The 16150-nt window shown below is 43.0% G+C and overlaps 1 long non-coding RNA gene across 3 annotated transcripts in view; it reads left to right on the top strand.

Moving 5' to 3' along the window:
* The window catches only part of LOC102116247 (uncharacterized), a 30085-nt gene that overhangs the window by 4358 nt on the left and 9577 nt on the right, over positions 1–16150 (top strand). For all 3 annotated transcript variants that reach the window (XR_012421209.1, XR_006691057.2, XR_282634.4), the window contains exons 2-3: positions 12269–12398; positions 12722–12765. This is a non-coding gene — a long non-coding RNA (uncharacterized lncRNA). The remainder of the gene's footprint in view (positions 1–12268; positions 12399–12721; positions 12766–16150) is intronic.

Raw genomic sequence — 16150 nt, 5'->3', positions numbered from 1 at the left:
ATGCCAATGTAAATGGAGAGCCAATTTCACTGGTCACAAATCACGCAAAACTATAAAATACAGAATAATGACAATAATAATATATCTGTGTACCACTAGTACTTTCTGTAACATACTTTGCAACATCCTAGTTTAATTACCTTTTACTCATTGTTGAGTTATTTATTAGCTTAAATATTGCTTTGTTTTAGGGAAGTCTTCTCTAACTGCTTGGACTAGACCAAGCTCCTGTGCTGCACATTCCTAGACCATGACTGCATAACATTTGTGAGCTATGCAGCACTCATAGTTACATATTTGTGTGATTATTTTAGAGTGTTTGCCTCGCCAACTGGACTTAAGTTTCATGAGAACAGGATCTGTATTAATTTTGCTCCCCTCACATCTGTGCTGACCACAGCATGAGCTTATTGTTAATGCTTAAAAAATACCTATGGAATGAATAAATGAATACCTGTATGAAATTATCACCTGAGAGCAACCAACTTCCTTTGTTTTGCTTGCATGCCCACCAATCCATCTTCTAACTACAATGAAGTTTCCCCAAATTCTTCTTCTTTTTTTTGGAGACAGGGTCTTTCAGTCTGTCACCCAGGCTGGAGTGCAGTGGCTCAATCATAACTCAATGTAACCTCCAATTCCTGGGCTCCAGTGATCCTCCCGCCTCAGCCTCCTAAGTAGCTAGAACTACAGGCACATATCACCATGGACCACTAATGTTTTGAAAAACTTTTGTAGCCCAGGAGTCCCAGACCAGCCTGGTCAATATGGCAAGATCCCATCTCTACACTATATTGCCCAGGCTGGTCTTGAACTCCTGGGCTCAAGCAATCCTCCTGCCTCAGCCTCCTGCATAGCTGGGACTACATATTTGCATCACTGTACTCAGCTCTCAAATTATTTTTGAAAGAAAGCAGGGTAAATATAAGTAATGTATGAATAAATGAATAGATGGATTTCAAGAAGAGGGTGGCCTGGAGTGGCAAATCATAGTTACCAAAATGACTGCAACAGTCTCTTCCATTCCACATGTTCTGCAGAGGGACTTTGTCACTCCCACATCAAGAGACAGAATCTGGCAGCGCATGGTGCTCATGCCTGTAATTCCAGCACTTTGGGAGGCTGAAGCAGGCGGATCACTTGAGGTCAGGAGTTCGGGACCAGCCTGGCCAACATGGAGAAACCCCGTCTCTACCAAAAATGCAAAAATTAGCTGGGTGTGGTGGCACATGCCTGTAAGCCCAGCTACTCAAGAGGCTGAGGCACAAGAATCGCTTGAACCCGGAAGCGGAGATTGCAGTGAGCTGAGATTGTACCACTGCACTCCAGCCTGGGTGAAACCCCGTCTCTACCAAAAATGCAAAAATTAGCTGGGTGTGGTGGCACATGCCTGTAAGCCCAGCTACTCAAGAGGCTGAGGCACAAGAATCGCTTGAACCCGGAAGCGGAGATTGCAGTGAGCTGAGATTGTACCACTGCATTCCAGCCTGGGTGATGGAGTGAGACTCTGTCTCAAAAATAAATTAATTAAAAAAGAAAAAAAAGGCAGAATCTAATTCCCTCTTTTTGAATATATATTAGTCTAAGTGACTCACTTGAACCAACAAATGTCACTTCTAAAGCTAATCAGAAAAGTCAATCAGCTTCCACCTTTCTCTCTTAGAACATTCACAGCCTGGCTGTGCCTCTCAGGACACTCCCTCACAGGGCCCGGCCACCATGCTGTAAAGAGCCAAGTCACATGGAAAAGCCACATGGCAGGTTTTCTGGTTGCCAGCCCCAGCTGAACCCAGTCTTCAAGCCACCCCAGCCCAGGCAACAGACATGTGAGTGGGGCAGCCACCAGGTGATTCCTGCCCCTCGTCATTCCAATTTTCCCAACTGACACCTAGATATTGTGGAGCAAAAATAGACCATCCTTGTTCTACTGTGTCTGAATTCCTGACCCACAGAATCTGTGAGCACAATACGATAACTATTGTCTATGCCACTAAGTTTTAGGGGTGGTTTGTTGTGGAGTAATAGATAATCAGAACAGAATTTGGTAGCTGAAAGTGGGATTCTCCCATAACAAAAACCCAAAACATAAGTGAAAGCAATCAGCTTTTGACTAGGCAGCAGAAAGAAGCTTGTGGAAATAAAGGAAGATCAACCACATGAGAACAACCAAAGGCTATTTATTTAGAGCTTGCTGTAGCAAGGGAGCCAGCTGCCATTACTTGCATTTTGGAAGACACTCAAAGGCAGGGAGAGGAGTGGAAAAGCTTTTAGTAGAAAAAAGGGAAGGCTTTGGGTATGCCCTATTGGAGGCTGCTGGCATTGGGAAGCTTTAGGCAGGCTAACTAGAAGTGGAGCATCCTCTTTGACTGGTTAGGCTGCACATTTGGCTTTCCCTGGTTGGCCCTAATTTGGAAGTGGAGACAAAAATAAAAAAATTAGGGAAGCTGTCAGTTATTAATCAAGTCTTGGTCATTTGGCACCAGTTGTTCCAGAGGCTATTGTTTGGTTTCCTGGATTGTTGCTAGAGATAGCAGTCTGATTTCTAGTAGGCTTGCTTCTTGGGCTGGTTTCTGTAAATCATGGGCTGGTTTTCTAGGTTGGTTGCTGCAGATTGTGGGTCAGAGTCCTGTTTTTATATATTGTCTGGTCATTGTCTGTATGTATATTCAGTCTTCCTGGCTTAAGTGGCCTTGAGAAGTTTGTTGCTAAAAGCTGGGCTGACCTTGAGAAGACTGTCAGTGAAGGCTGGAAAGATGGGGAGGAAGTTATGACTGGAGGGTGGAAGAAAAGTGACCTTGCTAAGTGTAACAAAAGGTTTAGCAACATTGTCACCTACAATAACACTGAAAATAGAAAATATACCTAATGAACCAGTGGGTTTGGCCAAGGATATTTCCTGGCAGACAATTTAAAGTGTCAGTTGGTTTCTACTTATGATGAAATATGGCTGGAGAAAGAGGAACTGTTCAGTTTTCCAGCACACTTTAGAGGAAGTATGGAGGGCTGAAATCAGTCTTTCCAGTTAGCAAAGCATTCTCAAAGAAAGGTCCTCAGTGCAATGGCTGAATTAGGGGCACAGTCTAAGACTAAATTCAGTCTCAATAGCAGCTTGCATCCCTCCCACATACGAAATGCACTCTCCCTTTCCTCAAGGTCTCCAGAGTCTCATCCTATTACTGCATCAGCTCAAAGTTCAAGATTTTGCTATCAAATCAGGTGCCAGTGCTGATGAGGTTTCTCAGGTACAGCCCCTTTAGGATGGTTTCTCGAAACCTGGAAGACCTGTGGGCCAAAGGCACAAGTGGTGTCTTAAGATCCTTGAAAGGCCGACTTCTGTCTGAAAGTGTTCATGAGGTACCATCTGAAATCTTTCTGAGGTCTTATAAAAGTATTTAGAGTCACATCGTTGGCTGCATCTTTTGTATGTGGGAGGGATGTGAGCTGCTATTGCCAGAGTGTGGACTGTGACAGATGGCACTTTTCCAAAGATGATGGTGTTGATGAAAAGAGTCAAACTCTGTAAAATAGTTAAAGAGGTTTATTCTGAGCCAAATATGAGTGACCAAGGCCCGAGACACAGTCTCAAGAGGTCCTGAGAACATGTGCCCAATGTGGCTGGGTTACAGCTTGATTTTATATATTTTAGGGGGACAGAAGTTACAGGCAGACATCAATCAATACATGTGAGGTGTATATTGGTTTGGTCCAGAAAGGTGAGAAACTCAGAGCAGGGGCTTCCAGCTCACAGATGGATTCAACAATTTTATGATTGGCAATTGCTGGAAAGAGCTAAGTTATTTTATTTTATTTTTATTTAGTTATCTTTTTTGAGATGGAGTCTCACTCTGTCGCCCAGGCTGGAGTGCAGTGATGTGATCTCAGCTCACTGTAAGCTCCGCCTCCCGGGTTCATGCCATTCTCCTGCCTCAACCTCCCCAGCAGCTGGGACTACAGGCACACGCCGCCACACCCAGCTAATTTTTGTATTTTTAGTAGAGACGGGGTTCCACCGTGTTAGCCAGGATGGTCCCGATCTCCTGGCCTTGTGATCTGCCTGCCTCGGCCTCCCAAAGTGCTGGGATTACAGGTGTGAGCCACTGCACCTGGCTGGAAAGAGCTAAGTTATTATCTAAAGACTTGGAATCAGCTGGGTGGGGTGGCTCATGCCTGTAATCCCAGCACTTTGGGAGGCTGAGGCAGGTAGATCACTTGAGGTCAGGAGTTCAAGACTAGCATGGCAAACATGGTGAAACCCTGTCTCTACTAAAAATATAAAAATTAGCTGGGCATGGTGGCACATGCCTGTAATCCCAGCTACTCGTGAGACTGAGGCAGGAGAATCATTTGAACCCGGCAGGCGGAGGTTGCAGTGAGCTGAGATCACGCCACTGCACTCCAGCCTGGGCGACAGAGGGAGACTCTGTCTCAAAAACAAAAAGATTTGGAATCAATCGAAAGGAGTGACTGGGTTAAGATAAGGGGTTGTGGACACCAAAGTTTTTATTATGTAGATGAAGCCTCCAGCTGGCAGGATTCAGAGAGAATAGATGGTAAATGTCTCTTATCAGAACCTAAAGGGTGCTGGATTCTTAGTTTAATCTCTCCTGGATCAGGAAAAGACCTGGAAAGAGAAGGGGATTTTCTATAGAATGGAGATTTTTCTCCAACAGAGATAGTTTTTCAGGGTCATTGCAAAATATGTCAAAGAAACATATTTAGGGGTAAAATACTTTGATTACTTTCAGGGCCTGCTATTTGTCATGTGATGCTATACTACAGTCAGGCTGGAATTTGGTGTCTTATTGTTACAAACAGTCTCATATATATATGTGTGTGTATATATATATATATTTTTTTAAGACAGGGTCTCTCTTTGTCATCCAGGCTGGAGTGCAGTGGCACAATCTCAGCTCACTGCAACCTCCGCCACCCAAGTTCAAGTGATTCTTCTGCCTCAGCCTCCCGAGTAGCTGGGATTACAAGTGTGCACCACCATGCTTGGCTAATTTTTGTATTTTTAGTAAAGAGAGGGTTTTATCATGTTGGCCAGGCTGGTCTTGAACTCCTGACCTCGGGTGATCCACCCACCTTGGCCTCCCAAAGTGCTGGGATTACAGGCATGAGCCACCATGCCAGCTCTTTTGTCAGTCTTAAGATCTCTGTTTCAATGCTAATGCTGGTCAGTTGTGCCTGAATTTCAAGGGGAGGAGGGCATAGTGAGGCATGTCCAACCCTCCCTTCCTGTCATCATCATAGTCATGGCTTGAACTAGTTTTTCAGGTTTACTTTGGAATGCCCTTGGCCAAGAGGAGGAGTCCATTCAGTTGGCTGGGGGGCTAAGAATTTTATTATTGGTTTACAATGGCAACAAAGATGTCTCCTTTGCAATGTGAATTGGCCACTCCCCCTTCAAGTTCTGGAGTCTACTCCAGAACTAGATTCCCTTGAATCTAGGCTAACCTGAGTGATTTGCTTGTAACCAATAAAATGTGACAGAATTATCATTAAAAAGACACTCCCTCTTGGAACCCAGCTGCCATGTTGTGTGAAACACAAGCCATGTGTGGAGGCCACAAATAGGTGCTCTGGTTGACAGACTCAACTGAGCTCAGACTTTAATTCATGCTAGCTCAGGCACCACGTATGTCAGCAAAGCAGTCTCTAGATGATTCTAGCTCCCAGGTGTTCAAGTCACCCCCAGTGGAGTCATTCCCAAAGGAGGCTCCAGACACTGTAGGACACAGCCCACTCTCACTGTGCCCTTTGTGACTTCCTGTCCTGCAGAGTACATGAGCATAGCACAATGGTTACTATTTTATGCCATTAAGTATTGGGGTGGTTCTACTTAGCAACAGGTAAGCCAGAACACCTGGTTATATACACAAGCATTCATAAGAATCATGTCATTTTCAAGCAGGAAAAGACCTCAAGAGATCATCCAGTCCTCCTCCCTCAGTTTTCAGATAAGGAATCAGAGTTACATGACTTGCCTGAAGTCATGCAATTAGCTGGCAGACCAAGAGTCTGAAGTCCTTTCCCATTACAATAAAGACATGCTCATCATGCCCTGCAAACTCCTATCAACTGGAACTACAGCAGCTGTTCTGCCAGGGACAGGTTCTTCTCTAAAGTTCCAGCTCTCTGGGGGAGAAGGCCCTGACTTTGGGTAAGTCTTTAAACTGAAGCTCCCTGTGGGGTCTATCAGAGTCATCCCTCACTTTACTAGGCTGGCCAACTTGATTCTTCCTTTTCTCAATCTTCCTTGGTCTTTCTCCGCCTCTTCCTTGTGGTTTCTGCCACTCCACTATTTTCTTCTCTTTCCCTTTTTCAACACTGGGTATTGAAATACTATCTATCAACCAATGGCCTTCAAGGGCATAGAGTATGCTTAAAATTATGAGGTAAGACTCATAACAGAAGTGAAAGGGATCACCCAGCTGTTGGTAGTTACCAGAGGAGCTCAAGATATGAAACAGACAGAAGTAGAGCACCCCATCTACAAGGAGACTCCTGACATATCTCATCAGTCACCAGCATCCTAAGGAATCACATTTGGAAACTCTTTAATCTCTCTTCCATTTATAGATGGGGAAACTGATCTCAGAGAAGTGAAATGATTTTCCTAGATCATGCATAGTCTTTGTGCCTCTTTGGAAATCCCAAAGCATCAAAATGCATTTTTCTCCTTTAAAGATTTTATTTGTGGCAGTTTAATATTAAAATCACTGATATTCAAAGGTACATTTTCAACATCACAAATTTAGACTCTATAGATAGCAGCATTAAGTTCTAGCACTGGGAACACATTAAAAGGGTGCTTTTCAAGTGTTTAATGGAACATGTGTATCTTCTCAAGAGTGGTGCTTTAGCGTGAATATAAAGAGGGAAAATTCTAAACGAGGCCATATTCTTCAGAGGAAAAAAGCCTTATGAAGAAAGAAAACAGAAAATCAGATTTCTAAAGCCCGGTCTGGGAAGATATTTAAGGGTTGTTTAACTAAACTCAAGTATATCTAAGAGGTTGACAATTCATTCTGTCCCACTGAGGAGCTGGAAATATAATGGAATCTTTAAGTTTAAACCTAGTAAAATTGTTGGTTTGGGTTCTATGTTCCTGTTTTTATCTATTTTCTAGAAAGCTTTCACATTTCCAGAAAAGAAAGAGAAATGATTTTTATATATTTAGTTTTAACACAAGGTCTTGCTCTGTCACCTAGGCTGGAGGGCAGTGGCGCCATCTCAGCTTACTGCAACCTTTGCCTCCTGGATTCAAGCAATCCTCCGGCCTCAGCCTCCCAAGTAGCTGGGACTACAGGCACGTGCCAGCATCCTCTGCTAAACTTTTTTGTTTGTTTGTTTGTTTGTATTTATAGTAGAGATGGGTTTCGCCATGTTGCCCAGGCTGATGTCGAACTCCTAAGCTCGAGCGATCTTTCCGCCTTGGCCTCCCAAAGTGCTGGGATTACAGGCGTGAGCCACCATGCCCAGTTCAGAAAGATGAATGATTTAACTAAACACACAGATGTAGAGACTGGTGCACAAAAAGGTAAACATACTTGATCAAGGTCAAGGATTCGTCCATTTAAATCACAGTTCTCAACTGTTTTTGGATTATGAATTCTTTCAGGATTCAACTAAAGTTTGGATCCACTCTCCAGAAAAATTTGGACATTAAAAAATTTGCATATGTCTTAGTCAGTTCTGGCTACTATAACAGAGTTCCATAAACCTGGTAGCCTATAAACAACAAAAATTTATTTCTCATAGTTCTGGAGGCTGGGAGCCCAAGATAAGAGTAACAGCATGGTTGGGTTCTGGTGAGGGCCCTCTTCAGGTTTCAGACAGCCAACTTCTCATTGCATCCTCACATGGCAGAAAGAGGACTAGGGAGTTCCTTGGGGTCTCTTTTATAAGGGCAGTAATCCCATTTATGAGGGCTCACCCTCATGACCTAATGACCTTCCAAAGGCTCCACCTCCTAGTACCATCACATGGGGGGTTAGGATTTCAACATATGAATTTTGAGGGGACAGAAACATTCCATCTATAACAGCATAGAATGCCCATTCATGAATCCCACATCTGTGAACCTCTGGGCTAAATATAGGATAAATCCAGACAATGGATAAAGTGGTTAAAATGATGAACTCCATCTTCTATGTTTTGAAGTAGAAATTCAGCCCCATTACTGAAAGGGTTTAAGGAGTAGACCATAGAGTAGGAACATATAAGTAGTATAATACTATTTTTATTAAAGCAAATATTTATATTGTGCACATATAGCAAAAAAAATTTTATTGAGTACTTGTTAGGTACCATTTTTGTAAGTTATTTAATCTATATATTGTATTTTTTAATGAATGAATTTTTTTCTTTTTTAAATTTCAATAATTTGGGGGGAACAGGTGGTGTTTGGTTGCATGGAAATGTTCTTTAGCGGTGATTTCTGAGATTTTGGTGTACCCATCTCCTGAGCAGCGTACACTGTACCTACTGTGTAGTCTTTTATCACTCACTCCCCTCCTACCCTTACCCCTGAGTCCCCAGAGTCCATTATATCATTCTTATGCCTTTGTGTCCCCATAGCTTAGCTCCTACTTATAAAAGAGAATATACAATGTTTCGTTTTCCATTCTTGAGTTATTCAATTCACTTAGTTATTCTATCCACTTAGAAAAATAGTCTTCAGCTCTATACAGGTTGCTGCAAATGCCATTATTTCATTCCCTTTTGTGGCTGAGTAGTATTCCACATTAATCTGTATAACTTAATCCCCACAACAACCCTATAAGTTAGACACTATTATTATAACCAGTTTGCAAATGAGGAAATGACACACACACACACAAACACACACACACACACACACACTCAAACTGGAAGCCACGAGGTTAGGAATCATATCCAGCATCTGAGACAGGGCAAGGGAGACTCTGAAGGTGATACATAAAGATGTGTTGATTTAATGAATGAGCCAAATGTTAACAGTAGTTTTTTTTTTTTTCAATGAGAGGTAGAGGATAAGGCAACCCTTTTATTGTCTACTTGCGTTTTCTACTTAATTTTTTTTGTTTTTTTTTAGATGGAGTTGCACTCTGTCGCCCAGGCTGGAGTGCGGTGGCACCATCTCAGCTCACTGTGACCTCCATCTCCTGGGTTCAAGCGATTCTCCTGTGTCAGCCTCCCAAGTAGCTGGGACTACAGGTGCACACCACCATGCCTGGCTAATTTTTGTAATTTTAGTAGAGACAGGGTTTCGCCATGATGGCCAGGTTGGTCTCAAACTCCTAATCTCAAATGATCCACTCTCCTCAGCCTCCCAAAGTGCTGAGATTACAGGTGTGAGCCCCTGTGCCCAGCCTCTTGAATTTTTTTTTTTTTTTTTTTTGAGACGAGTTTTGCTCCTTTTGCCCAGCCTGGAGTGCAATGGCATGATCTTGGCTCACTGCAACCTCTGCCTCCTGGGTTCAAGTGATTCTCCTGCCTCAGCCTCCCAAGTAGGTGGGATTACAGGTACCCACCACCATGCCTGGCTGATTTTTGTAATTTTAGTAGAGATGGGGTTTCACCACATTGACCAGGCTGGTCTTGAACTCCAGACCTCAGGTGATCCCCCTGCCTCAGCCTCCCGAAGTGCTGGGATTACAGGCATGCCCCACCGTGCCCGGACCTACTTGAGTTTTTATGATGAGCATGTTGGCAGATCACAGTTAGTGTTCAACAAATACCCATGTGCTTCTCTATGTTTCCCATCCTCTATGCTTCTAGGTGTGTTCATGGGACTAATTCTCACCAATGGAATGTTTGTGGAAATAATGCGTCTCCTTCAGTCGGAGGCAGTTAAGAGACAAGAGACGGGTGGATCACGAGGTCAGGAGATCGAGACCATCCTGGCTAACACAGTGAAACCCCGTCTCTACTAAAAAATACAAAAAAAATGAGCCGGGCGTGGTGGTGGCGCCTGTAGTCCCAGCTACTCAGGAGGCTGAGGCAGAAGAATGGCGTGAACCCGGGAGGCGGAGCTTGCAGTGAGCCGAGATCGCGCCACTGCACTCCAGCCTGGGCGACAGAGCGAGACTCCGTCTCAAAAAAAAAAAAAAAAAATAGTGAAATAAATGAAGAATCACATGAGTGAAGTCCTCTGGGTACCTGAGTATGGGCGAAACTGGAAAACAGTGATGGAGTTTTCCATAGCAGCATCCTAAGAAGACACCCTTGAGTGGGTGAGAACTCATTTTGAGGACATCAGCAAACACAGCTTAAGAGGAGTTTAAAAGGTGATATCACCTGGGCTTGCTTTCTCAGGTACTCTTTTAAAAGGATGTAATTCATAGCTGTCCCAGGAATACTCACCAGGAACACTGTTAATAACTGCCTTAGAAGCATTTTGTGATCTATCATTTAGGATATTTGTTTAGTTGCTCTAATAGGCACCAAGTAACAATGGGTTAAACAAGATGGTCTGTCTTTCAAATAAAAGTCCAGCTGGTAGGCAGCCCAGGAAAGGTGGGCTGCTCTGCTTCATGTGATGGTCTGAGGACCCTTATGCCTTCTGTTTTGTTGCTTTGCCATCCTCCAGGGTGTTGTCCTATCCACATGATTGAGTTGAATGCCCACCATCATGTCTGCATTGCAGCCTCAAGAAAGAGAAAAGAAGAAAGGGAAAGCATGCAACTTTCTTTTAAGGATGTGACCTAGAAGTGACATACATCACTTAGGCTCACATGTGCCATTGGTGGGAACTTAGTCATATGGCCACTGCTAGTTGCAAGTGAGGCTGGGATATGTCATCTCTAGATGGACAGTCATGTACCTCCCAAAAACTTGGGGGTTACTATTACCAAAAGGAAGAAAGAAAATATGAATGGGTGGGGATTGACAGTCTCTCATCAGTAGGAAAGCATCATGACTGATGCTGAGAAACTCTTTGCCCAAGTCTTTATGGCCTATATATGTAACTCCATATTACTGACAATGTGCATCACAGGGTGTGGTAGGTGGCTTCTAAAATGGCCCCAAATGATTCCTGTCTCCTGGTACTCGAGCCCTGGTGTAATCCCTTTTTCTTGAATGACTTCCTTCAAGTTAATAGAATGTTGATAGGCTGCCACTTCTACGATTAGATTATTAAAGATGTACCTCCATTTTCCTAGCAGACTTTATTGCCTTTGCAGCTTGCAAGCTTTGATGAAGCAGCCATGTTGGGGAGGCCCATATGGCAAGAAACCAAAGTCAGTCTCCAGACAATAGCCAGCAAAGAACTGAAGTCCTCAGTCCAATAACCTACAAAGAACTGAATCCTACCAATAACCACTTGAGTTTGGAAATGGATCCCTTACCAATCGAGGCTTCAAATTAGACCCCAGCCTTGGTTGACACCTTCAGTGTAGCCTTATGAAAGACCCTGAAGCAGATAAAGCAACTAAACTGTGCCTGGACTTCTGATGCACAGAACTTGCGAGATAATAAATGTATGTTGTTTGAAGCCTCTAAGTTGGTGGTAATTTGTTGCAACAAAAAATAACTAATACATAGGGGTCTTTATTAAGACTGCTGCTCTGGGTCTAACTGTCTTAGGAGCACCATACCTGTTCCTTCTGAGGCATGGCCCTTCCACATCTCCAGATCCATCAGTCTTCCACACAACATACACCCACACCACTACCACCTCTTCTCCATCTGAGCCACTCTCCTTCTCTCTTCAGCTGTGGCTTCTTCCACCTCCTGCCTTGTGGTTTTTGCTTTTTTTTTTTTTTTTTGGCCTTTGAATGGTCACTCAACATACTCTTCTAAGTTAGTTTAGATTATGATAATAGCCAGGAAGGTAGTGGTAGGGGAATGTCTTTAAAAGCTGGAGAAATGAGACTTGGGGAATGCAAAGGAATGACTGTTAGGCATTGGGAAGTTGAGATTGCCTCAGAGAAGCCATCAGACCCAGGAATCTGGGAGAGATAGAGAGAGACAGTTAGCAGCTTCCTAGAACCACCACCATATCCCCACTCAAACAGCTCAAGGAAGAAAGGCATTCTGGTCTTTAATCTGAACCCACCTCTTATAGATGCCAATGGGAAGAGACACTACCAGTTAAAACTATGCCATGTTTACTACACTGACCATACTTGTAGTACCTTATATTCACAACAAAATACTTATTGAGTATATAGTATGTACCAGGCACTATATTAGGCTCTGGTATGTGGTAGTGAATAGCCTCTGCTCTCCTGGTGTTCCTAAATATTCCCTGCCAACTTTCTGTATTTCTTACTAGACTGCTGGCTCCATGAGGACAAGAACTTTGTATGACTTTTTCATGATGGATGTTCATCTGTGCCAGCTGTAAATATTTAACAAATACTTGTGGAATACACGAATCCAAAAGTGAGTGGAATGATAAAGAGGTAAGACATCAGGTGACGGAGTACGATTTTACAACACGGTGACTTTACTAGAATGCAAACTCTACGAGGGCTGGACCTTGATAAGTATTGGTTGCTTCATCTGTACAATAAAGAGGTTTGATTTGGTGAACTCTGAAATCATTTTGGTTATAAACCTCAATGACTGATTCTGAACTGTCACAGAAAGATATGAGCCTAGAATAAAATATCTAGAACATATAAACTCAATTTTTGTGACTTCGGTTCAGAATTTAATTAATTTTAGTTGGGAATTTAGCAAACCCAAGCGATCATTTAGTGTCTTTATTCTTATATTTTGACAGGGAAAGGATCATGACATCTACTACAGCATTTGGCACAGACCCAGGTAAATAAGATAAAGCTTCTAAGTCACTTCTCCTCTTCGAATCATGGAATATATTGTGTCAGACCTCAATAATCAGCTGTGGACTTTTTAAAAAGGAAAATTAGATGTGGATTTATTACCTGAGCATTTGCCATTGTCAAAATGTGTAGATGTTACCCCATTCACTAGTTTTCTCTCGTAAGGAAGCATTTCTCTAATGGTGATCTTCCACCCACCTGTCTTAGAGTCACTGGGGTGATGGTTATAATGAAACCAGCTTCCTCACCCCTAGACCAAACGAATTAGCAGTTCTAGGGATGTAGCTCAGGATCCTCCATTTAAATAAGCATCTAAAGTAATTTTCATGCATGTAAAAATCTGAAAGCCACCATTCCTATTTCTTTGGCAACTTCAGACCAAAGCTTCTCTCCATACTTCTTCTCTGAGTCTTCTCTCAGTCTCTATGCTCCTCAACCGTCTCTCCCTTTGCTAGGCTGCTGGATTCCTATTGAATGTGCTTACTTGTTTTCTTTTTTTCTTTTTTTTTTTTTTTGAGACGGAGTCTCGCTCTGTTGCCCAGGCTGGAGTGCAGTGGCCGGATCTCAGCTCACTGCAAGCTCCGCCTCCCGAGTTTACGCCATTCTCCTGGCTCAGCCTCCCGAGTAGCTGGGACTACAGGCGCCCGCCACCACGCCCGGCTAGTTTTTTGTATTTTTTTTAGTAGAGACGGGGTTTCACCGTGTTAGCCAGGATGGTCTCCATCTCCTGACCTCATGATCCGCCCGTCTTGGCCTCCCAAAGTGCTGGGATTACAGGCTTGAGCCACCGCGCCTGGCCGAATGTGCTTACTTGTTAATGCACATGGATAATGATGGTTTCATTGGATCTGGCATGCTGTCTGTTTTCTCCTTTGTTAAATGAGAGGATCAGAGTTGCTGATTTTTGTTTTTTTTAGACAGAGTCTCCCTCTGTCACCCAGTCTGGGGTGCAGTGGCCTGATCTTTGCTCACTGCAACCTCTGCCTCCCCAGTTCAAGTGATTCTCCTGCCTCCCGATTAGCTGAGATTATAGGCGCCTGCCACCACACCCAGCTAATTTTTGTATTTTTAGTAAAGATGGGGTTTCACCATGTTGGCCATGGTTGGCCAGGCTTGTCTTGAACTCCTGACCTCAGGTGATCTACCCACCTCAGCCTCCCAAAGTGCTAGGATTACAGGTGTGAGCCACTGTGCCCAGCCTCAGAGTCAGTGATTTTTAAGTCTCCAACCCAACATGCTAAATTCTGTAAGTTGTGGCTGGGAAGATTTATCTCATCGTTGAGAGCTCCCTTGATCTCTCAGGGAGTGGGGACACCTTGGGAATATGCTACAGTCAGCATCATCCTAGCTTCTTGTTATTGTTCACTGGGGGCCTCCTAAAGGACCCCAAACAATGATGATTGGATAATTTAGACTTGGGGGCAGAGTGAGGAGCCCATTCTCTGAAAAAAAAAATCATAGAATCATAGAGGTATTTTCATTTATGTTACAGGCTTCCCTGGTACTGGTAATTCCCAGCAGCTTTCTATAATCCCAAAGGTCAGAAATAAACTGCCAAAAAAATTTTACTAAATCATGTTCTGGTCTGGGATACAGCCCTGAAATGCACTTTGAGCAAGAAAGACTTTGTAGAGGAGAAAAAAGGTGGACCAATGAGGAATGGGTAGAACCAGAGGAAAGTGAACATTCTTGGTTTAAATGTCCACAATGTTCTAAGTTTTTCATGTGTACTACAGAGAAGCTCCAGGCTTCTACACTTCCCTGTGGGTAGTTTCAAAAAGCTATTGTAGCAAAACAGAGGCTGGTGGTGACTATGCTTATCTTTTAGAAGAGCCATCATTGCATTTCTGCAGCACAGAATAGATATGTGATTTTTACTCTTAGTGGTGGAGTTTATATATGACTCATGATGTTTGGTTATTAATCATCTAATGACACTAAATATTGCTTAGTTAGCTGAGTATTCCCTTTAGGAAACCAGATATTGCTAAAGTCACTGTTCGACTTAATGGGGAAAGTTTCACTAACATATAAAATGTATGATTTATAATTCAAAATGTAAATCCTCTATTGGTATTACATACTATAAAAAGGACAATTGTCTACATAATTACATAACATGCATGTAAGGATCAATATTTAATTAAGACCATTACTGTATTCTCATTGAGAGTTAGAGCCCAATATTCTCAATTGGGTGAGAATTTCAGCCAAATGGTCTATCCATTTTCTTTTTTTTCTTTTTGAGACGGATCTTGCTTTGTCACCCAGGCTGGAGTGCAATGGTGCGATCTTGGCTCACTGCAACCTCCGCCTCCTGCGTTCAAGCAATTCTCCTGTCTCAGCCTCCGGAATAGCTGGAATTACAGGCGCGTGCCACCATACCCGACTGATTTTTGTATTTTTAGTAGAGGTGGGGTTTCACCATGTTGGCTAGGCTGGTGTTGAACTCCTGACCTGAGGTGATCTGCCTGCCTTGGCCTCCCAAAGTGCTGGGATTACAGGCGTGAGCCACTGTGCCCAGCCAGTCTATCCATTTTCTATTTTCCCAAAGTAACTTGTGAGAAATGTCTTAGGCTAGAATTTGCTTACATATTTTCCATCTTGCACATGGTTAAAATGTGCGGTTTCCTAAACCAGTGGTTCTCGAACATCAGCATGCATTAGAATCACCTGGAGGGCTGGTTAAAACACAGATTCCCAGGGTTTCTGATTTAGTAAGTCTGGCGGTTGGACCCGAGAATCTGCATTTCTAACCAGTGATCCCAAGTGATGCTGATGCTGCAGGTCTGGGGACCACACTGTCTTGAACTAACACCTCTGAATTGGATTCTGATTGGATTCTGAATGCCATAGATGCAGTTTGGAGATTGTTTTTCAAAGCAGAATATCCATTTGTGGAATAAAACAGTTTATCATTGTTATTACCTGAAGTAATTTCTCTTTCCTTTGTGTTTTTAGAGGAGTTTTGTTGGTCGCTTTTATCAGGCATTAGGCCTTGTATTACATTCATTTGTGCCTATGTTTTATCTCCTTTGTGACTGTGAGCTCTTTGAAGGACTGTGTTCATCTTTAAATCCTCATTGTACCTTACATCTTGTAGACTTCAAATCATTGTTTGGCAAATTGAATTTAGTTATGTATACATGTTTTGTGCCTAGTTTCCTACATGTAATAATTATAAATAACAAACATCAAGTTAAGTATGCAGCTCATATATTCGGGTTTTTTTTTTTTTTTTTTTTTTTTTTTTGAGACAGAATCTCACTCTGCCACCCAGGCTGGAGTGCAGTGGCGTGGTCTCCACTCACTGCAACCTCCGCCTCCTGGGTTCAAGCGATTCTCCTGCCTCAGCCTCCCAAGTAGCT

Source organism: Macaca fascicularis, chromosome 12 (genome assembly GCF_037993035.2).
Source record: "Macaca fascicularis isolate 582-1 chromosome 12, T2T-MFA8v1.1".
Taxonomy (NCBI): domain Eukaryota; kingdom Metazoa; phylum Chordata; class Mammalia; order Primates; family Cercopithecidae; genus Macaca; species Macaca fascicularis.
This window is presented reverse-complemented; position numbering and strand designations above follow the sequence as displayed.